This window comes from Canis lupus, chromosome 4 (genome assembly GCF_011100685.1).
Source record: "Canis lupus familiaris isolate Mischka breed German Shepherd chromosome 4, alternate assembly UU_Cfam_GSD_1.0, whole genome shotgun sequence".
Taxonomy (NCBI): Eukaryota; Metazoa; Chordata; class Mammalia; order Carnivora; family Canidae; genus Canis; species Canis lupus.
Window position 1 is genome coordinate 71592102 of NC_049225.1, and position 23268 is coordinate 71615369.

Genomic DNA, 23268 nt, shown 5'->3' on the forward strand with positions numbered 1-23268 from the left:
AGGAGTTTATTAAAGACAAACTGAAACAAAGAACTCTTCATCTTACCTGGTGCCACTGCAGTACTGAGAAGACATGGACAATGCACCAAACCCCTGTTGACCATTATAGGTAGTGCAGGTAGTGCCGGGGAACTGACACTCTCTCAATTATTATAGTTTTTTACCCCAGGCTCCTCTAGCACTATGTAACCCACAGGTGCTCTTAAATATCTGGTCAACAAGAATTTCCATGACCTGTGGGACATCACCTGGAACTTGTGAGAAATGCAGAATCCCAAGCCCCACCCCAGACTATAGAATCAGCACTTGAACAAACCCCAGGTGATTCACATAAAATCTAGGCTTGAGCTCTGTTCTAGACTCCAGAGGAGTCATATGGTTGCACATTAGAATCACCTGGAGACATCTTTAACTAGAGCAAAAGATAGGTCCCACCATTAGATTTTTTTAAAAAGATTTTATCTATTTACTTGAGAAAGAAAGAGCAAGTACGGAGAAGCAGACCCCTGCTAAGTAGGGAACCGAAGTGGGGCTTGATTCCAGGACCCTGGGATTATGACCTAAACCAAAGGCAGATGCCCAACCAACCAAGCCACCCAGGTGCCACTGCACTGTTACATTTTTATTTTCTTTGAGGTATGTGGCCTAGGCAAGGGTATGTCTCAAAAGTTCCTTAAATTTAGCAAATAAAAATAGAGAACACTCAGTTATATTTGAATTTTGGATAAACAGTAAGAGGTTTTTGGTTCGTTCTTTTTTTTTTAAGATTTTATTTATTTCTTCATTTGTGAAAGACACACAGAGAGAGGCAGAGACACAGGCAGAGGGAGAAGCAGGTTCCATGCAGGGGGCCTGATGTGGGACTCAATCCTGGGTCTCCAGGATTACGCCCTGGGCCAAAGTCAGGCGCTAAACCACTGAGCCACCAAGGGATCCTCCGTTCATTTTTTTTTTTTTTTTTTTTGTTGTTGTTTTACTGCAAATATATTCTATGTAGTATTTGGGACATACTTACATTAAGAAATTGTTTGTATTTACCTGAAACTTAAATCTTATTGACATCTGTATTTTAACTGGTAACCCAATCTCCAGGTGATGCTAATGTACATACATCCAGAGTTGAGAACGTCTACCATAAAGAAAGCTTAGTTCTATGCAAATGCTTGCCCTGGAATTTTCTGAATGGTCCTGATGTCAAATATTCTCTCCCACTGTGGTCACAGATAACACTTTTGGAAAAAAAGCCTTTCTCATCATGATCCTAAGCCACCATTAAGCCTGTTAATGTCCAGTAACACTAGTGAATGGAGAAATGAAATTGAGTTGCCAGACGGCAACTACAGGGTATACAGGGTATGGCCTGTATTTAATTATTTTTGTCCTGTGTCATATATTGGCTTCATCAAGATCCCTTCAATGTCCTGTATTCAGCCATTTCTTTTACTAGATTGCAAAAATTTGGCAGTCAAAGCAATTTTTAAAATTTAACTGGGTATTCTATATTTTTATTTGTGAGGTCTAGCAACTCGATGGAGGAACTACTCTGCTAAAATCCTGGGGACTAATCCCAAGAAATTTGTCATCCCAGATTCAGTACTTATCTCAGCCTCTGTTGAAGATTTTTACCTCAGACCTCTGAACTTCAGGTCAAGTCTGCTGAAAAAAAATGTGGCTACTCTACCAGCCAAGAATTTCAGTTCATTCTTAGCTGTCCCTGTTATTTAAGTTGAATTTAATAGTTTGGCACTTACCTCACTCATACATCACACATGGGATAAATTAATATTGACAGACATTTGTTGCTAATAAAGTGATCCCAAACTTCTTGGTATTTTTTTCTCTTGCAGTATTTTGAAAAGGCTAAAATTAAGACAAGCAGTGGCTATTAAAACAGGGAACTGGGACCCACAGATAAGCTGGGATGGACATGAAGTGACTCTTCATGGGCTGCTGGTTTCCATATGGATCCCAGGGTTGTAGATGCTCCAGGAGAGATGGGGAAGTTGATGGAGTTCAAGTGTGCTCAGCCAAATAACACAAACATTGTGGGAAACCCTCAGGGAAAGTCTTGACTGGGACCCAGCTGGCTGGGATTGTTGTGGGGGGGGAGGTGGGTAAGCAATGATGACCTTATGCTAGAGAGAACATGGGGCACAGCTGAAGCACCAGCCAGCCTCTGGGAAAGAGCTGTTCTTTGTGTCATTTTCTCTCCCTCACATTCCCTGGCATGATTTCTACCCGTCTTCACTGCAGGACAGGAAAAAACAGATACAAGGTCTGAATTTGCAAGCTGATGTTTAGGTTGGAAAATTATCCCCGTAGATATCAAGAAAGACTGAAGAGATGGCACGATTCAAGGTACGATTAAAAGCTAGATAAACATGGTAAACATGGAAGGTAAACATGAAGCATCACATCTTTCTAACAGGAATTCCATTGACAGGAAACAGAGGGAAGGAAATGGTGGATCAAATAGACAACAAATAAGCATATATACAGAAGATTTTAGTAACATGAATAAAAAGTGCTAATACATATTAATAAGTTCAACCCTATATATATTCTATAAGCACCAACATATATACATGTATACCTTCATTCCCTATAAACAAAATTCATATCCTTTCAAATTCATATGAAATTTCACAAAAATTGGCTATGTTCTGGGCTAGAAAAAAAAGATCAAGACATTTCAAGGCATCATCAGCTAACTTCTCTGACCCAGTGCAGTAAATGTCAAAATCCATAAAAACGATAGTTTTTTAAAAATTCCATGTGACTGGAAATTTAAAAAGATACTACTAACTTTTAGGGAAGACGGCAGAGTAACAGGATCCTAAGCTCACCCGTACCTGCAGATACAACTACATAACACCACATCCATATAAATAACCTTCCAAACAACCTGAAGACTGGCAACTCTCTGCAGCTAAATGTAGAGAAAAGGCCACACTGAAGAGGGTAAGAAGAGTGAAGATGCAGTTGGAGCTAAAGGGACCTGCAGGACCACTGATGGCAGGGAGGAATACCACCAGCGGGGAGAGGAGAGAGAAACAAACCCTCACACCAGGAAACCCCTGCGGGGAAGACAAAGCCCCATAACATTTGGCTTTGACAACCAGAGGGGCATAACTTTGTGAGTTCTTACCATCAGCAGGGCTTAACACATGGAACTTAAAAAAATCAGCAGGCTGAGCTCTGGGAGAGCTGGAGGGCAGTGGGAAACTGAGTCCCCACCCTTAAAGAGACAGCACAACAAGCAGCCTGTGAAGATACAGTATAGAAGAAGCAGTTTGAAAAACCTCTGGAATAGGGACGCCTGGGTGGCTCAGTGGTTGAGCGTCTCTGCCTTTGGCTCAGGCTCAGGGCATGATCCTGGAGTCCCGGGATCAAGTCCCGCATCGGGCTCCCACAGGGAGCCTGCTTCTCCCTCTGCCTATATCTCTGCTTCTCTGTGTGTCTCTCATGAATTAATAATAATAATAATAATAATAATAATAATAATAATAATAAATTTAAAAAAAGAAAAGAAAAACCCCTGGAATAAACAAATAGGAGATTGTTTACTAATCTCAGGGTGCATAGGAGGGGCTGATCCTTGGGAGACTGGTCCAGCAACAAAGGAGCTGGGGGATACCACCAACCCAGGTACACAAATGCCTGCAGAAATTAGTGTGGTGCAAACACTCACTACCTAACTTGCTAACAGCATCCCTCTAACCAGACCTTGGTCTCCTCCCACAGCAGACAATTGCAAACCTTGCTACCAGGTGTCTTTCCCAACCACCCCCACTGAAGCTTCTAGAGATCCACTCCCCCCACTCCACCCCCAATCCAGCCAGCTTAGGTCCCACCAGCTGCAGGCCCCTCTTGCAGCAGACCTGCATGAACCTTGCTGGTACTGGGAGCTCTACCCCTACACTCTCCTATGAGCCTGCCCCTTCCAATACACTCTTAGCTGGAGCCCATCCAAAGTAGTGTCACAAGCCTGGAAGTGTATAAGCAGGCCTGAGAGGGGCCAGGCCCACTCCAAAATGACTCCTGACCTGGGAAGAGGGAAAGAGAACCACACACACTAATCAGACTGTAGAACAGTAGTGGGCTGGGGGCAGACATCTGATCTGACTATAGGCCTTGCCTACCAACAAAAAATTTTCAGGGGAAAACACAGGGAAAGCATGCTATAGTTCAGTGCTACTATGTCTTTGGAAAATCTCTGGCCTGTCAGAACTCAAGCCCAAGGTGGCCCTAAACTGGCCCAATAACAACAAAGGGACCAAACCCTGTTCACAACAAGGAGAGAGAGCCACTGCAGGTGACTAAAGGGAAAAGAGGCTCAACTACAATAGTAGGGCCTAACAACACACATAGGAGACACCCCTGAAGTACCAGGTTCTGGTGAAGAGGGGATGTCACACTATAAGACACTATAGGACCTCTTCCTTGTAAGGCCCCTACTTTCAAGAGCAGGAGATATAATTGACTTTCCTAACACATAGGAACAGACACAGAGAATTAGATAAAATGAGACATTGGAATATGTCCCAAATGAAAGAACAGTACAAAATCATAGCAAGAGACCTAAATGAAATAAAGATAAGTAATATGCCTGATAGAGAATTTAAGGTAATGGTCACAAAGATACTCACTGGATTTGAGAAAAGACTGGAGGATGTCAGTGAGACCCTCAACAATGAGACAGAAAACATAAAAAAAGAGCCAATCAGAGATGAATAACTCAATACATGAAATTGTAAATACACTAGATGGAATAATAGACTAAAAGAAACAGAAGAAAAGATCAGCAACCCGGAAGACAGTCATAGAAAGCAATCAAGCCGAATAGAAGAAAGAAAAATCATGATAAAAAATGAAAATAGACTTAAGGAACTCAGTGTAAAGTGTTATAACATTCACATTATAGAGATCCCAGAGGAGAAGAGAGAGGAATAGGCAAAAAAAGTTTATTTGAAGAAATAATAGCTGAAAACCTCCTAAATTTGGAGAAGGAAACAGAAATCCAGATCTTAGGAGCCACAGAAAGCCCAAAACAAAATCAACCTAAGGAGGTCCATACCAAGATACATAGTAATTAAAATGGCAAAAAGTAATGATAATGAGAGAATTTTAAAAGCAGCAAGAGATAAGAAAACAGTTACATATAAGGGAAATCCAGAAGACTATGGGCTTATTTTTTGGGCAGAAATTTTGCAGGCCAGAAGAGAGTGGCATGATATATTCAAAGTGCTGAAAGGAAAAAAAACCTGCAGCCAAAAATAGAAGGAGAAATAAAGAGTTACCCACACAAAAGTTAAAGGAGTTCATCACCACTAATCCAGTCCTACAAGAAATGTTTAAGGGAAATCTTTGAGTGGAGAGGAAAGACTTTAATTAAAGTAGGAGTAAGAAAAGTAGGAATCAAAAAAGCACTAAAATTAGGTATATCTATAAAAATCCACCAAAGGATTCACAAAATAAAAGAATGTGAAGTATGACACTGTATACCTAAAACATAGAGGAAACAGGAATAAAGAATGTGTTCAAACTTAAGAGACCACCAATTTAATATAGATTGCTATATACAGAAGATGTTATATACAAACCTAATGGTAACCACAAATCAAAAACCAGTAATAGATATGCAAAAAAAGCAAGGAATACAGATATATCACTAAAGAAAGCCAGCAAATTATGAGAGAACAAAAGAAGAAATAGAGAACCATAAAAAAAGTAACAAAAGAGCAATAAGTACATACCTACCAATAATTACTTTGAATGTAAATGGACAAAATGCTCCAATCAAAACACATGGAATAGATAAAAAAGATAGGCCCGGGACACCTGGGTGGCTCAGTGGTTGAGCATCTGCCTTCTGCTCAGGATGTGATCCTGGAGTCCCAGGATCGAGTCCCATGCCAGGCTCCCTGCAGGGACCCTGCTTTTCCCTCTGCCTGTGTCTCTGCCTCTCTCTTTCTGTGTGTGTCTCTCATGAATAAATAAAATCTTAAAAAAAAAAAAAGCGAAGCCCATCTATATGCTGTCTGTAAGAGACTCATGTTAGACCTAAAAACACATACAGATTGAGAGTGCAGTGATGCAAAAGCATTTATCTATCATGCAAAAGAAAGTGAAAACTTAAGGGTAGCGATACTTATATTAGACACTTTAAAATAAAGACTGAAACAAGAGTCAAAGAAGGACACTATATAATTATAGAGGGAACCATCTAAAAAGAAGATATGATCATGGTAAATATTTATGCACCTAACATGGGAGCATCCAAATACACAAAGCAGCTAATTACAAACATAAGGAAAGTAATTGATAGTAATACAATAATAGTAAGGGACTTTAACATCCCACTTATATCAATGGATAGATTATTCAAACAGAAAATCAGTAAGTAAACAGCAGCTTTGAATGACACATTGGACTAGGCAGATCTAACAGATTCAAATCATTCCATCCTAAAACACAATACACATTCTTTTCAAGTGCACATGGAACATTCTCTTTATTTTGTAAATATTTATTTATTAGAGAGAGAGAAAAAGAGGGAGAGAGGGAGGGAGGGGGGAGGAACAGAGGGAGAAGGAGAGAATATCAAGCAGATTCTACTTTGAGCATGGAGCCCAATGTGGAGCTCAATCCCAGGACCCTGAAACCATGACCTGAATCAAAACCAAGAGTTGGAAGCTTAACCAACTGAGCCACCCAAGCACTCCGGGAACATTCTTCAGAACAGATCACATATTAGTCCACAAAACAAGTTGTAACAAATTCAGAAAGACAGAAGTCATGCCATGTATCTTTTCTGACCACAATGCAATGAAAATAGAAATCAGCCACAAGAAAAAATCTGAAAGCCACCAAATACATGCAGATTAAATAACATGGTATTAAACAATGAATGGGTCAACAAAGAAATAAAAAGGAAAACTAAAAAAAAAAAAAAAAAAATACATGGAGACAAATGAAAATGAAAACACAATGGTCCAAAATCTCTCAAATGCAGGTAAGGTTATTCTAAGAGGAAAGTTCATAGCAGCAGAGGCTGACCTCTAAAAGCAAGAAAAATCTCAAACTAATCTTATACTCAAAGTAGCTAGAAAAAGAAGAACAAACAAAACCCAAAACCAGTAGAAGGAAGAAAATAATAAAGATTAAGACAGAAATAAACAAAATAGAAACTAAAAAAATAACAAAACAAATAGATTGAAACAGGACCTGGTTCTTTGAAATATCAACAAAACTGAAAAACCTTTAGCCATACTCATAAAAAAAAAAGAGAGAAGATGCAAATAAATAAAAACACGAAAGAAGAGAAATAACTAACACCATAGAAATACAAAGGGTTATAAGAGAATTTTATGAAAAATTATATGCCAATAAATTGTCAACCTAGAAATATAATTTCCTAGAAACATATAACTTCCCAAAACTAAAACAGAAAATTTGAACATACTAATAACCAGTAATGAAATTGAATCAGTAATCAAAAAAACTCCCAAAACAAAAGTCTAGGACCAGACAATTTCACAGCTGAATTCTACCAAATATTTAAAGAAGAGTTATTAATACCTGGGATGCCTGGGTGGCTCAGTTGGTTAAACATCCCACTCTTGGTTTTGGTTTAGGTCACAATCTCAGGGACCTGGGATGAAGCCCTTGTGTCAGGCTCCCCACTCAGTGGGGAGTCTGCTTGAGATTTTCTCTCCCTCTCTCTCTGCCCCTCCCCACTCACATGTGCTCTCTTTCTAAAATAAATAAATCTTTAAAAACAGAGTTAATACCTATTCTTCTCAAACTATTCCAAAAATAAAAAGGAAGGAAATCTTCTAAATCCATCCTATGAGGGTATTATCCTGATACCAAACTCAGAAAAAGTACAAAAAAAAAAGAGAGAGAGAGAGAGAGAGAACTATAAGCCACTATCTCTGATGAACATAGACATAAAAATCCTCAACAAGATATTAGAAGAATGAATCTGACCACATATTAAAAAAACCATTCACCACAATCAAGTGGGCCTTCTTTCCAGGATGCAAGGGTGGTTTAGTATTTGCAAATCAATCAACATGTTACATCACATCAACAAGAGAAAGAATAAAAACTATATGATCATTTCAATAGATGTAGAAAATGCATTTGGCAAAATACAACATTCATTCATGATAAAAATCCTCAACAAAATAGGTTCAGAGGGAACATACCTCAACATAATAAAGACCATATATGAAAAACCCACAGCTAACATCATACTCAATGGTGAAAAACTGAGAGATTTTTCCCTAAATCAGGAACAAGACAAGGATATTCACTCTTACCACTTTTATTCAACATAGTACTGAAAGTCCTAGCTACAGCAATCAGATAAGAAAAATTAATAAAAGCATCCAAATTGGTAAGGAACAAGTCAAAGTTTCACAATTTGCAAAGGACATGAGGACATAATACTATGTATAGGAAACCCTACAGACTCCACCAAAATCTACTAGGAAAAAAAAAAAAAAAACTACTAGGACTAATAAATGAATTCAGTGAGGTTATAGGATACAAAACCAATACACAGATATCCATTGCATTTCTGTATAGTCTAATGAAACATACTAATAATGATGTAGCAGAAAGAAAAATTAAGCAAACAATCCCATTTATTATTGTACCCAAAACAATAAATTACTTTGGAATACATTTGACCAAGGAGATTAAAGACCTGTGTTCTAGAAACTATAAAACACTGATGATGAAAGAAATAAAAAATGAGGCAAATAAATGGAAAAATCCATGCTCATGGATTGGAAGAGCAAGTACTATTAAAATATCCATACTACCTAAAGCAATCTACAGATTTAATGCAATCCCTATCAAAATACCAGAAGCATTTTTCATAGAACTAGAATAATCCTAAAATTTGTATAGAACCACTAAAGAGTCTGAATAGCTAATTATCAAGAAAATGGACAAAACCAGAGGTATCACAATTTTAGATTTTAAGATACAGTACATATACACACACTCAGGAAAATAAGGAGTAATAGAGCATATACATAAAGAAGATGGAAAAAGTAAGAAAAAGAAGGGGTGTAAATAATAATGAGGCAAAGAGAGAGAGAGAATAATGAATATGAAAAAATGAAAGGTGGTTTTTTGAAAAGTTCATATAACTGATTAAATGGGGGAAGAAATTGCAAATAATATAAAGAGAGAATGAATAAAATGATAAAAATATTTTTAAAATTTATTTATTTATTTATTTATTTATTTATTTATTTATTTGAGAGAGAGAGAGAGAGTACACAAGTGAGTGAGGGGCAGAGGCAGAGGGAGAGGGAGAAGCAAACTCCTTTTGAGCAGGAAGCCAGACTGGGGGCTCAATCCCAGGACCCTGAGATCATGACCTGAGCCAAAGGCAGCTACTTAACCAACTGAGCCACCTCAGGGTCCCAGAAATATCTTTTTTAAAAATTACTAACAAAAAACAAAGGCAATTAACTTGGAATATATATATTAGTAGATAAGTAGCTAATAGAAAGATAGACAAATGGATAGTTATATGGTAGTGGTTCTCAAAATGTGGTCCTGGGATCAGTATCAGTTTCACCACCTGGGAACTTCTGAAAACAAAACAAAAAAAGCATGCCCCCTTTCCAGATCTACTGAATCAGAAATTGGGACTGGGGCAAGCAATCTGAATTTTAACACGTTTCTTCTTCTCATCCTAAGTGATTGATACCTGCCAGGGTCTGAGCACATATGGTAAGTGCTATGGGAAAAAAAGAAAGGGAATGGAATGTAGTGGAGAAGGATGTTTGTCATTTTTATCTATTTATTTTTTATTTTATTTATTTATTCATGAGAGACAGAGAGAGAGAGCACGGCAGAGACACAGGAGGAGGGAGAAGCAGACTCCATACAGGGAGCCCCACGTGGAACTCGATCCCGGGTTCCCAGAACCACACCCTGAGCTGAAGGTGGCGTTAAACCGCTGAGCCACCCGGGCTGCCCTGTTTGTCATTTTTAAAAGAAGAACTAAGGATCTCACTGACATGGGTGACTTTTGAGTAGAGCACCTAAAAGAGATAAGGGAGAGAATAAAGCAGATATATGAGTAAAAAGTATTCTGGGCAAGTGAAAGGGCAAGTGCAAAGGCCCAGCCTGAGGCAGGACCATGCTTAATGTGCCCAAGGAACAGCAAAGAGGTCAGCGTGGCTTGAGCAAGTGAACCAGCAAGAGTGCCAGAAAACAAAGTCAGAGAAGCGAAAAGGTAAAGAGGGATGGGTGTGGGGGGCAGATCCTGTTGCACCTATACCTGATTAACTCATTAGATGAAGAAAACATTTCCCTTCACTCCAGAGACACTTTGGTGGACCAGCAGATCTCATTCCGTAAGGACTCGTGAAGACAGTCACTTGCCACAGGAAGAGTCATGGGGAACTGATTGACGACAAAAGGATAAAAGAATGGAAACGCACACATATGGGTCAAACTCATATGGGCACCTCAGAACTCCCCCAGATACTCACCCTAGTAGCCTGACACCTGGCTAGGCTGTCCATGGGCCTCCTCGGGACAGTTCTTGGTTGCCATGGTATCTAGATGAACGCTCACTCCTCACATCCAAGGAATGGCAGGAATTTTCATCATGGTTGCTCATTCTTCCTTCATCTTGGAAAGAAGACAAAATTACTTATAGAAGTAGCAGCAAGCTGACCCAGAAGGCAGAATGTTCTTTAAATTCCCCTTTTCCCCTTTGCACCACCTCTTCCTATGTTGTCCATAATTTGGTTGAGGGTAACTCACATATCCATGACTTTCAGGGGGTCACAGTCACCCAAGTAGGAAAGAGCAGCAGCGCAGCAGGGCACATCCCAATGCTTGCGGAACTGTTAGCCTTGTTTTTCTTTGCTGTGAAGCAGCAAACCTCATGGTTAAGAGTAACAGAGTTGGGGGAGAGAGATGTGCCCAGATACCAATTCTGGCTTTGCAGGTTACAAGCTTGGACAAGCCAGTTAACTGAGCTTCTTTCTCCCTGTCTTAAAAATTAGTCAATCATACTGACCTCATTGAAGTTTTCAGAATTGAAAGCAGATAACTTGCAAAGACCTAGCAGTTTGCCTCATACACATCTCATACTCAATAATCCTAACACTGCTGTCATTACTGAATTTATTATCTTTAATGGCACATTCCAAGTCCCTGCACTCTGATGAGGGGAAGGTCCTGCTTTCCTTGTGCACAATTCCTGAGCCTATTTATAGCCTCAGATCCATTCTGTAGCATTTTTCCCTCTTCTTCACTGATGGGGGTTGGGGTTGGGAAAGGCAAGGGGAACCAGGAGAACCCCTTCAGACTGCCTTTCCCCAGGCCCTCAGAGGTGACTTCTGGCTGGGTTCGGCTAGTGGTGGGGTTGCACCTGGGAAAAGTCACAGTATTTCTCCCCTTCCTGCTGGCCTTATGTGGCATTTCTTGCTGACTCTGCATCTCCTCTGTGGTTCCACCTCCTGTCTGACAATCCCCAGCCTCCATGGAGTGATACCAAACCCCAGGCTTTGGTGACATTGCTTCTTTCCTTTGCTCATACCATTTAGGGAGCAGCCATGAGTTTCCTGCTCTTTCTCATCTCTGAGTTACCTCTATGTTTAGTTTCCCCAATTTTCCATCCCTTCATAACTGTTCCCTGAATTCAATTCGGTGATAGTATCTGAAGCGGTCTCCATATTTCTGGCTAGAACCTGACAGATACTCATGCCCTCTCATTAATATTTTCTCCCTTATTTGGGCTTGCTCTGAATCTTCAATTCTTTTTTGGCTGTACTTAGAGAAATAAACAAACAACAATAATGAAACCAACCTAATTCCTGGGGAAAGACCTCGGTGCTTTTATTTTGGGCTGCCTAAAAATGATGGACTTTCCCCTGCCCCAACTGTGACCTAAACTAGGGCCAATCTTGTAACAGGTAGAGGGACCAACAAGTAAATAGGCTGGTAGGAATATTTGTACTCACTACTGGCACAATTTTTAGGTAAAGAAAGTATGACTTTCCAAAATGGAAAAGGCCTTCTTTGTATTCAAAACTCCGGGTTCCTTATTTCAATTTACTACAGAGCTACAATAATCAAAACAGTGGTATTGTCATAAGGATAGACATGTAGATTAACAGAATAGGAACAATGGCCAACAGCCCAGAAATAAACGTTCACATTTTTGGTCAGTTGATTTTCAACAAGGGTGCCAACAACATTTGATGGGGAAAAGACTGTCTTTTCAAACAAAAAGGACTAGGAAAATGGAATATCCACATGTAAAAGAATGGAGTTGGACAATCCCCTCATACCATCTACAAACATTAACTCAAAATGAGTCCAAGATCTGAATTTAAAGCTGAAACTGTAAAACTCTTAAAGGAAACATAGGAAAATCTTCATGACTTTGGGTTGGACAATGTTTTCTTAAATGTGACATCAGAGCATAGGCAACAACAACAAAATAAATAAATTGGACTTCATTAAAATTAAAAACTTTTATACATCAAATGACACTGTTATAAGAGTGAAAATATACCTCACAGAATGGAAGAAAATATTTGCAAATAATATATTGGATAAGGGATTAATACCCAGAATATATAAAGAACTCCTCTAATTCAACAAAAAGACAACTCAATTTAAAAAATAGACGAATAGATATTTTTCCAAAGAAGATATATAAATGGCAAATAACCACATGAAAAAATGTTCAATATCATTAGTCATTAAGAAAATGTATATCAAAACCATGATGATCTACCACTTTAAAACTGCTAAGATGGCTATAACACCACCACCAGCAGCAGCAACAGAAAAACAGAAAATAAGTGTTGGTGAAGATGTGAAGAAATCAGAACCCTTGTACATTACTAGTGGGGACATAAAATGGTGTAGTCACTATAGAAAACAGTCTCGTATTTTTCAAAAAGTTAAACAAAATTACCACACACTCCAGCAATTCCTCTCTTAGGTATTATACCCAAAGGAACTGAAAAGAGAGACTCAAAAGAGATACTTGCATGCCAGTATTCACAGCAACATTATTTAAAACGGCCAAAAGGTGGAAACAACCCATCTCCATCAATAGATAAATGCATAACCAAAATATGGTATGAACATGGAATATAGTGATAAAAAATGTTTTGATACATGCCACGATATGGGATGAACCTTGAAAACATTATGCTGAGTGAAAAAAGCCAGGCATAGAAGGACAAATAATGTATTACTCTACTTATATGAAATATCTAGAATAAGAAAATTCAGAGAAACAGAATGTAAATTAGAGGTTACCAAAGGCTGGAGGGAGGAGAGAATGTCAAGTTATTGCTTAAGAGGTACAGAGTTTCTGTTTAGGGTGATCAAAAAGTTTTAGAAATAGATATGGTGATGTGTTGCACAACACTGTGAATGTAATTAAGGTCACTGAATTGTTTACTTAAAAACAGTCAAATTTGGGTGCCTGGGTGGCTCAGTTAAGCATCCGACTCTTGGGCTTAGGTCATGATCTCAGAGTAATGAGATCAAGCCCCATGTTGGGAAGTCTGCTTGAGATACTCTCTTTCTCTCTCCTCCTACCTCTCTCCTCACCTCAAAATAAATCTTTTTTTATTTTTATTTTTATTTTTTTTATTTATTTATGATAGTCACACAGAGAGAGAGAGGCAGAGACATAGGCAGAGGGAGAAGCAGGCTCCATGCACTGGGAGCCCGACATGGGATTCGATCCCGGGTCTCCAGAATCGCACCCTGGGCCAAAGGCAGGCGCTAAACCGCTGCGCCACCCAGGGATCCCTAAATAAATCTTTTTTTAATGTCCATATGGCACATTTTATGTTATGTATATTTTATCACAATAAAAAAAATGAGGTCTATTAGGTTGGTAGACTGGATATGAACTGAGATAAAAGTGATCTATATGAATTTCATGGTCGCCCATCCCTGGAACCCCTGTAGAAGGGGTCAGCTCTCCACTCTCCTTTCCCAGGTAGATTTCTGGAGTCCAGTTTAAAATTGCAGATCTTTGTACACAAGGGTGGGGGGGCAGGCTTTCCGGAAAGTTTTCATGTGTATGAAGAAGGAATGGGGGGGGCAGTCAACAGGATGGAAGCATGTTGTTTTGCGGACAGAGAAGAAGAGGGTTTCAGCTGCTACTGTGAGGAGAACTTTGGGGGGTAAGGGGAAGCTATCTTAAGAGATCAGTAGGCACTCTTTAAGAAAACCTGCAACAGGGGCATCTGAGTGGCTCAGTGGTTGAATGTCTGCCTTTGACTCAGGTTGTGATCCTGGGGTTCTAGAATGGAGTCCAACAATAGGCTCCCCACAGGGAGCCTACTTATCCCTCTGCCTGTGTCTCTGCTTCTCTCTGTGTCTCTCATGAACAAATAAATACAATCTTTAAAAAAGAAAAAAGAAAACCCATAATAACGATGGATGTTATTCTTCAAGGGGGGCCCAGAGCAGGATTTCTATACCTTTGAATGCAATGGTATGTAAGTTCAGAGCTACAAGGAATGTCTGATTTTGTGCAATCTACGTGCACAACAAATGGACCTTTGTCCCCAGAAGGAGGCAGTCCGGCCCCACCCTCATCTGTGACATTTTTAACCAATGAACTCAGGGCTTCATGTTTGTAAGCATTAGAGGCAAGACTGTGCTGCCAACAACAACAAAAATGTTCCTCCAGGAACATTCGTGAAGCAAAACTCACTTGTCAGACACCATTTTGCTCTCAGAGGTGCACTTTTGAGCATTAGCATTCCAAGAATTCTAGCAGTTGCTTTCCAAATTTGCTCCGAACTCAGGTTTCTTCCCTGATGGGTCCTCCTACCCTCAAATACACATTCATTCTTAATTTGGTCTTTGACATGTCCTTTCCCCAGATCGGCGACGTTCTCCCACCTGGAATGTCCTCACTGCTCACCTAAATCCCGCCCAGCCCTGAAATCCATCACTCTTGAAGCCATCTCTAGACTCCAAACTGCAGTGATGTCTCCTCACCTTGATCTCCTCTATCCATTTCTCTACATCACATTTTAGCCCTTAGCAATGTTATGATTCCTACTGTTCTTTCACTGGTACCAAGACAGCTTGTAATTCCTGTGGTGTCTAAATGAGGTTGTCTCTTGATCGGCTGCTGGCCTCCGAATGTGGGGCAACAATCAGGTGGAAGTTGGCGGTGTGGGAGGTGAAAGAATTCACCTGAGGCAGAACATAGGGGATAGGGATGCCTGGGTGGATGGCTCAGCGGTTTAGTGCCGGCTTTAGCCCAGGGTGTGATCCTGAAGTCTCAGGATCGAGTCCCTAATTGGGCTCCTTGCATGGAGCCTGCTTCTCCCTCTGCCATGTCTCTGCCTCTCTCTGTGTGTGTCTCTCATGAATAAATAAATAAAATCTTAAAAAGGACAAAGGAGGGGGATCCCTGGGTGGCTCAGCGGTTTGGCGCCTGCCTTTGGCCTGGGGTGCGATCCTGGAGACCCGGGATCGAATCCCACGTTGGGTTCCCGGTGCATGGAGCCTGCTTCTCCCTCTGCCTGTGTCTCTGCCTCTCTCTCTCTCTCGCTCTCTCTCTCTCTCTGTGTGTGACTTAAATAAATAAATAAATAAATAAATAAATAAATAAATAAATAAATATTTTAAAAAAGGACAAAGGAGATAGTTTACTGACTGCACTGCAAGAAAGTGGCAGGCAGGACAGCAGAGGAGAGGCTGTCTACAATGAGGCAGTGGGAGTGGGGGCTGTTTTTAAAGAGGGAAGGTGGGGAGATGTAGCAACATAGAGAATTCTCCCTTTTTTTGGGTAACTGTGCCTGGTTCTAAGTAGCTTATTGGTGAGTTAGGGCCTATGGATATTTTGAGGTGGGTGGCCTGATGGGCCTGTCAATTCAGCCAAGTGGTCGCCGTGGGCCCTTTCTGTATTCCAGGGCTCAAGCCTGTTTGCCTAAAAGCAGCCTCTACAGTCCCTTGCACATAAGACAAACACACATTTAGAGCACTTTTGAAACAGACCAGAGCCTAGCACTACACCAGGCATATGAGGTACTCAGTGAACTGGTCTCTTTGCTTTGAGATGGTCCACACAGTCTTCCTTTTTCTTAATCTCTAGCCTCTTCCCACCACTACTAGCACATCCACATGTTTTCTCCTTCCTGGTTCTTCAATTATAATTGTATAATGTGAAGTCATCTCACATACTGAAGGATACCTTGTAAAGTGATTTGCCAGGGGAAGGTGTTATTAGCCATGACAGCCAGGGCAGTCGCCGGAGGTTGCGTCCTGGCAGCCAGTCCTTCACCTTCCTTGTTAGCAGAGCCCCCAGTTTTGGTCTAGGTGGCAATGTGCTCACCCCAGGAGAGGAGTGCCACTGGTCTAAACCAAGTATAAGAGGCCAAGTCAGCTTTACCTGCGAAACCAGTAGCAGTCAGGTGACCAAGTTCTAAATCAGGTGACTCAGTAAGATATAAGAAGTCAGCTGGAGGTTTCTGGGAAAGACTTTTTTCTTGAAAAAGAAGCCAGTCACAGAATGAAAACTTTTTGCCTTCTTCTATCCCTTTCTGTTTCTAAAGATGCCCTGTGAAGATTTTAGAGGCCTTGCAGCCATTTTGTAGCCATGAGGGAAATGTAGTTCACAAACAGAGGATAGCAGAGAGCCTTCTGGAGCTTGGCAACTTACCTTGGAGCCTTTTCTTTTCTAACTTTTTGATGTGAGAAAAATACATATCCAAATTAATTGCAAATGCCTGTAGTATTACCCTCACTCCATTCAAGACCTTTAAGGGCAGCCCAAGTGGGTCAATCTAATGACATACAAGTGCTGTGTGCAGCACTCCTCTCTCCTGCTCCTCTTCCCTCATCCACCCTGTAAAGCTGACAGACAGAACCTTGGGACAGGACTGGACATGAATTCAAACAGAGCCTATCTCTATGAGGTTCCTGACAGGCCAGCTATTTACAAGCTCAACATGATTCTAGGAACTAATGAGATCACCAGGAATGCTTTGAGATCTCAGACTCAACAAACTGGAGTCTTTTTTTTTTTTTTCTTTTTCTTTTTTTTGGACTTATCAAACCTATTGCAAAAAAGTACATTTGTGATAAGCACTATGAATTGAACCACCTGGCCATGTAAACTTACAGAATTCCACAAAAGGTGGAATGAGGGTCAAAAAGGAGGTCTGGGTCTTGTTTCCATTTGATCTTTCATGTCTTCTTTTGCTTAATTATTAATGGTGAGGTTCTTTTTCTTTTCTTATAGATTTCTTCTCCTTATTAAGGTAATGATCTTAAGTTCTGAGGAGAGAAGAAATAACTGTTCAGCCCCAAAGGATTTTTCTTTAGAAACATAAAAATAAGGACCTCCTGACTTGGCACATCAAGAGTTATTTAACGATAATTAAAAACCCCATAATTTTGATATCTTCCTTGACTTACCCATAAACAGTCCAGGCTGATAGCTAATCTTTGATAGGTTTATTCCTCTGCCTACACGAGGAAAGTATTTTTCTTCTCCAAGTACTAATCAACCGGCAGCTAGTGAAAGACAGTGTCCCCACCTCCCACACAAGCCAAAGGGATTTTTTTAGTACTTTACAAATCAAAAGCTTTTAAATCATGTTTAATAAAGGGAAAATTTAAGACTTTTATACGGAGCTTTTGTGTTTTTTTAAACATTCCTTTGGAATAAGATTCAAATCTTTGGCACACTAAAGAGGTACATGAAGTATAAACTGAAACCACTTGCATTATTCAAGGAAACAAATACTTTTGCTTAATGATATGGCCATTTCAGAACCTAGTAAGGAGTTTTGGTGCGAGGGTAGAGAGGGGTGCTTTTGACTAATTCACATAACCAAGATCTCAATCAATAAATGAATGACAGAAAGAACGATTCAGCTCAAGGAAGGCAAATACAAATATTTGAACACTAATATGTTCAGAACTCTTGCATGTTAAAAAAAAAAGTAAAATAAAATGACAAAATGAGATGTAATTCTTTGCATATCAATTTTTGGAAGAATTAAAATATGCATAAGTATTTAAATATATGTATTATATATATATTAATCAATGCCAGATACAGGATTTGATAAAAAGGTATATATTGGTCCATTTCTGGCAAACTATTTGGCCATTTCTATTAAGAACTTTTAACATATTCATACTTTTTTGACCCAGAAAGTCATTTCTAGGTATCTTCATGAAGTAGATACAGGTTTAGGTGGATGCTATGCTCATAATGCCATTTCTGGTGGCACATGTGCATGTGTGAGTGTGTATATGTGTGTGTCTCTTATCTGCCAACTAATTTGGGTCTGACTTCAGCTAGTCAGAACTCCTCCTAAGCTCCTTCCAATAATCCCATTTTTGCATAACTAGCCACAGTTGTGAACACATTAAAAATATTTATATTCCTTGATCCAGTGTTTCTACTTTTAGGAACCTGGTCTATGAAATTAATCTGAAATTTGGACACGACGAATACCAGGACCATTTATAATATAAAAAAGCAAAAAAATCTATGTGCTCAAAGGTTGGCAAATAATTAGTAAATTACAGTTCAGCCACACAAACTAAAAGTTATGAAGCCATTTAAAACTATGTTTCCAAAGATATTTTAATGACATGAAGAAATGCTTATGATACAATGTCCGGTGAAAAATAAAATGATAATTATAGTATGATGTTAGTCATATGTTATATATGCATGCACTTTAAAATGAACAGAGAGAATGCACAATGGGAAAAAGACAGTCTCTTTAACAAATGATGTTGGGAAAACTGGACAGTTACATGAAAAAGAATGAAACTGGACTACATTATTACACCATACACAAAAATAAACTCAAAATGGATTAAGAACCTAAATGTAAAACCCGAAAGCATAAAAATCCTAGGAGATAACAGAGGCAGTAACCACTTTGACACTGGATGTGGCCAATTGTTTTCTAGATATGTCTCCTGAAGCAAGAGAAACTAAAGCAAAAGTAAAAAGCTTCTGCACAGTGAAGAAAACAACAAAATTAAAAGACAACCTAGTGAATGGGAAAAGATATTTTGCAAATGACATATCTGATAAGGGTTAGTATCCAAAATATATAAAGAATTTATACAACTCAACACCCCAAAAATAAATAATCCAATTAAAAATGAGCAGAACACACAAATAGACATTTCTCCAAAGAAGACATTCTCCAGGTGGCCAACAGACACATGAAAAGATGCTCAACATCATCAGGGAAAAGCAAGTTGAAATCACAATGAGGTATCACCTTACACCTGTCAGAATGGCTAAACTCAATAACACAAGACATAATAGGTGTTGATGAGGATGTGAAGAAAAAGAAACACTCCTGGACTATTGCTGGGAATAGGAACTGGTGCAGCCACTCTGGAAAACACTATGGAAATTCCTTAAAAAGTTAAAAATAGATCTATCCTGGGCAGCCCTGGTGGCACAGCGGTTTAGCGCTGCCTGCAGCCCGGGGTGTGATCCTGGAGACCCAGGATCGAGTCCTACATTGGGCTTCCTGCATGGAGCCTGCTTCTCCCTCTGCCTGTGTCTCATGGAGTCTGTCTCTCTCTTCGCTCTCTCTGAATGAATAAATAAATAAATCTTTAAAAAAAAATAGATCTATGCTATGATCCAGCAATCACACTACCGGGTATTTATCCAAAGAGTACAAAAATATTAATTTAAAGGGATACATGCACCCCTCCTTATGTTTATTGCAGCACTATTTACAACAGCTACATTGTGGGAACAGCCCAAGTGTCCATCAACTGATGAATGGACAGACAGACACACACACACACACACACACACACAAGGAATATTATTCAGCCACAAAGAAAGAATTCTTGCCATTTGCAACAATATGGATGGAGCTAGAGTAGAACACTAAGTGAAATAAGTCAGTCAGAGAAAGACAAACACAATATGATTTCACCCCCATGTGGAATTTAAGAAACAAATAAGCAAAGGGAAAAAGAGAGAGAGAAATCAAGACACAGACTCTAATTATAGAGAACTAATAGTTACCACAGGGGAAGTGGGTGGGGGATGGGTGAAACAGGTGATGGGGATTAAGGAGTGCACTTGTGAGGGCATTGGGTAATGTATGGAATTGTTGAAATACTATACTGTACACCTGAAACTAACTGGACTAGAATTAAAATGAAAACTTAAAAAAAGAGGCTCCCCCAGGAAGGAAAAATACAACAAAATAGTTATCCACAGTAGTTAAGATTTTGAGTTATTCTGGTGTTTTATCCTTTTCCAATTTCCAAATTTTCAACAATGTACATCTATTACCTCTAAAGTCAGAAAAAAACATACCTTAAACATTTAGAATGAGGTAAACTCTGTTTTACTTGCATTCATCCATAGTAAATGGAATGCAGTTCAATCAGGCTATGGCAGTAGCATCTACCTGGCTTCATATTAAAGTCACTTGGAGCACTTTTAGCTATTTATCTATTTACTGTTTTACTTTGATGAGGACTTTATTTTCCAAAGTTAAAAATAAGCTAAGTTCGCCATGTGCTCACTAAAAACTATTAATATTCTATCAGGTTCCTGACATCTTTAGCCCATCCCCCTTCACAGCTGGGCCTCACGCCTGGCTGAATGCTCAGTCCCACCGCTGTCATGGGGGCCAATCCTGGCTTTAGAAGCAAGGGCTGAACTAGGCTCCATATAACTTTTAGGGTCTAAGCATTAAGCCTTGCTACTGTCTACTACAGACATTATCCAGGTCTAGTAATGTGCTTTGCCTGACTAACCAAACATCTGACTCTCTTTTGCTCCAGGCAAGGCAACAGGCAAAACACCAAAGTCTTTCTAGAACTGGGGCTTGGGATGTCTCTTCCATTTCCTTTTCTTTTTCTCTACCACAAAGTTTAGGATCCACTGATGACTTTCCCAGGTGTTGCTTACCTGTCAGATTGCCTGTTAGAACATGGGGAGCATCAAAATTATGATTCTAATTTAATTCATCAGTGGGGAGGAGGAAGCCTGGAGTCAGCATTTTGTAAGCTCCCCAGGTGACTTTGATGTACAGGCAGAGTCTAGAACCCCTGGTTTCTTTGGATTAAACTTGTAGAGTTAAAGCCTGCTAAGTATGATGGATCAAATGAACGATAAAAACTGATGAAAATAAGGTATCCATCCATTCCTGGCATGTTTTCCCAGCCCTCATGTGTCACCCTATACCTCCTCCATGAATTTAACTAGTTTATCTACCCCTACAACTAGAACCATTTCTAGCTCCCAAGCTACAAACTATATTTCCATATAGCTACTGGCCATCCACAAGTCTATTCCATAGATCTCTCAACTCCCCATATCCCAGACTTGCCAGCTGGTCCTCTCTCCCTGGCCTCTTGTCATGTCACATCAATGATTACAACACCACCCATGCTACTCCCAAGTTCAACATCTCTAATTCATCTCTGACTCATTCATTTATCCCTAATATCAAATTCTATGGACCCATGGGTTATAAATGTATCAGCTTTCAAAAGTCAGCCCAAAGAAAGAAATATAGCAAGAGTCTGGGTGTGATACAGGAAAACAGAAAGCACATTCAACATCAAAATGCATTCAAAGCTCAATCTGTAAAACACACAGGTCAATGCCCCAGTTTACAATCCTTGTATGGAGTCTCCCTCCTCTGTATCTCTCTCCTGACTCTGTCTTCTCTCCTTTTGCCACTGACATAGTCAGACTCTCATTTCTTACCTGAGCTACTAGGGACAATAATCTGACTGTCATGTATCTTCTGCAGTAGTGCCTGAGTCCTCACTAGACACAGAACTACTCACCTGACCTTGAAGCCTGCCTACCCGGGTTTGACTCCCACCTCCACCAGTACAGTGTGATCTTGGACAAGTGACCTAAACTCTCTGGGTTTCAGTTTCCTCATCTATAAAATGGGAATAATAATTATGATACTTGCTTCATGAAGGTGTTGTAAAAATTACATTAATCAATATTTATAAACTTCTTAGACCAATTCCTGACACAAAACAAATACTTGCTATTATTATGTGTATACATGCTATTCTACTAGTAAATGAAGTTCAGCTCCTTTAAGAAGCATTTCTGGCTCCCCACACTCTGGACCTTCTACCTTCTAGCCTGATCCCTCACTACGTCACTCCCACACACCAGCATTTGCCACACTAGATTATTCATTCGTAATTTCCTGCCTCCTGGCCTTTGCTTACCCTTTTGTTGCCTGGGATGCCCTTATCCTCACTGCTGGCTATGGAAATTCTGTGAATTCTTCAAGTCCAGCTCATAGGCAAACTTATCCTTGACCCTTTACTGATGGCCCATCTTGGAATTAGTCTCTCCCTCCTAGGCTATGTATTTGCCCTTCATTTTTTGTATTTAACAATTGTGCCTTATGTGATAGGAGGCATTTGTGGCCTCCTTCTTTCTCCTACCTCCCCTACAAGCTCCTATTGTCCATGAAACTCTAAGTTCCTGAAGGCCGGATTCTTGTCTTGTTCATGTTTTAAACACATTCAATATTTTACATTTCTGTTTTATGACCTTGTACCTAGCAAAGTGCCTCGTGTAAAGGAAGTTTTGCTAAAGTTTTGTTAAAGAGAATTGTTAAATGTGTATAGACATTCCCATGTCTATTCCAAGCTGAAACAGACACTCAGTAATTATCTGGTGACTATAAATAGGGTGTGAAATTGGACACTCAGGACAAAATAAACTCTCTGAGATCCAGTGGTCTGACCTGGGTGTCTACACTGATGAGACTAATGCTACAAATTCAAGGTATCCATTGCTCTTTGTCTGTTCAGACCTTTTTGGTTATAAGTAATATGAAACTGAATTCAAACCAGCTTAAACAATAAAGGGAACTTGGTGCCACCTGATAATGACGTAGATAAGTTCAGCAAGACTTGCTCCAGTAGCTCAACAGTGTCACCAAAGACCCAATTTCATTTGGTCTCCAATCTGTCTTCCACATGCTGTGTTGAACCCAAAGGCTGGTTTCACTTACGGTCACAAAGTGACTGTAAGCTACTAGCAGCTACTGGGGAATAAATGCTTCCTCATTTACGTGCACTGGCAGGTCCACCATGTTGCACAACTCCAGAGTACACCATTCATAGAACTGAATTAATCATAATGCCAAAGATACCTACAAGGTTCTGAGCACCCAATTCTGATGGAGGTGGGGGGCAGGTTTCTACACCATCATGCAATTCTCAGAC

The 23268-nt window shown here is 39.7% G+C and overlaps 1 long non-coding RNA gene across 2 annotated transcripts in view; it reads right to left on the reverse strand.

Annotated features, from left to right (window-relative positions):
- LOC111095629 overlaps positions 1-23268 on the reverse strand; it is a 122583-nt gene that overhangs the window by 89242 nt on the left and 10073 nt on the right. For both annotated transcript variants that reach the window (XR_005358557.1, XR_005358558.1), the window contains exons 2-3: positions 17165-17319; positions 10527-10668 (exon numbers count right to left, since the gene is read on the reverse strand). This is a non-coding gene — a long non-coding RNA (uncharacterized LOC111095629). The remainder of the gene's footprint in view (positions 1-10526; positions 10669-17164; positions 17320-23268) is intronic.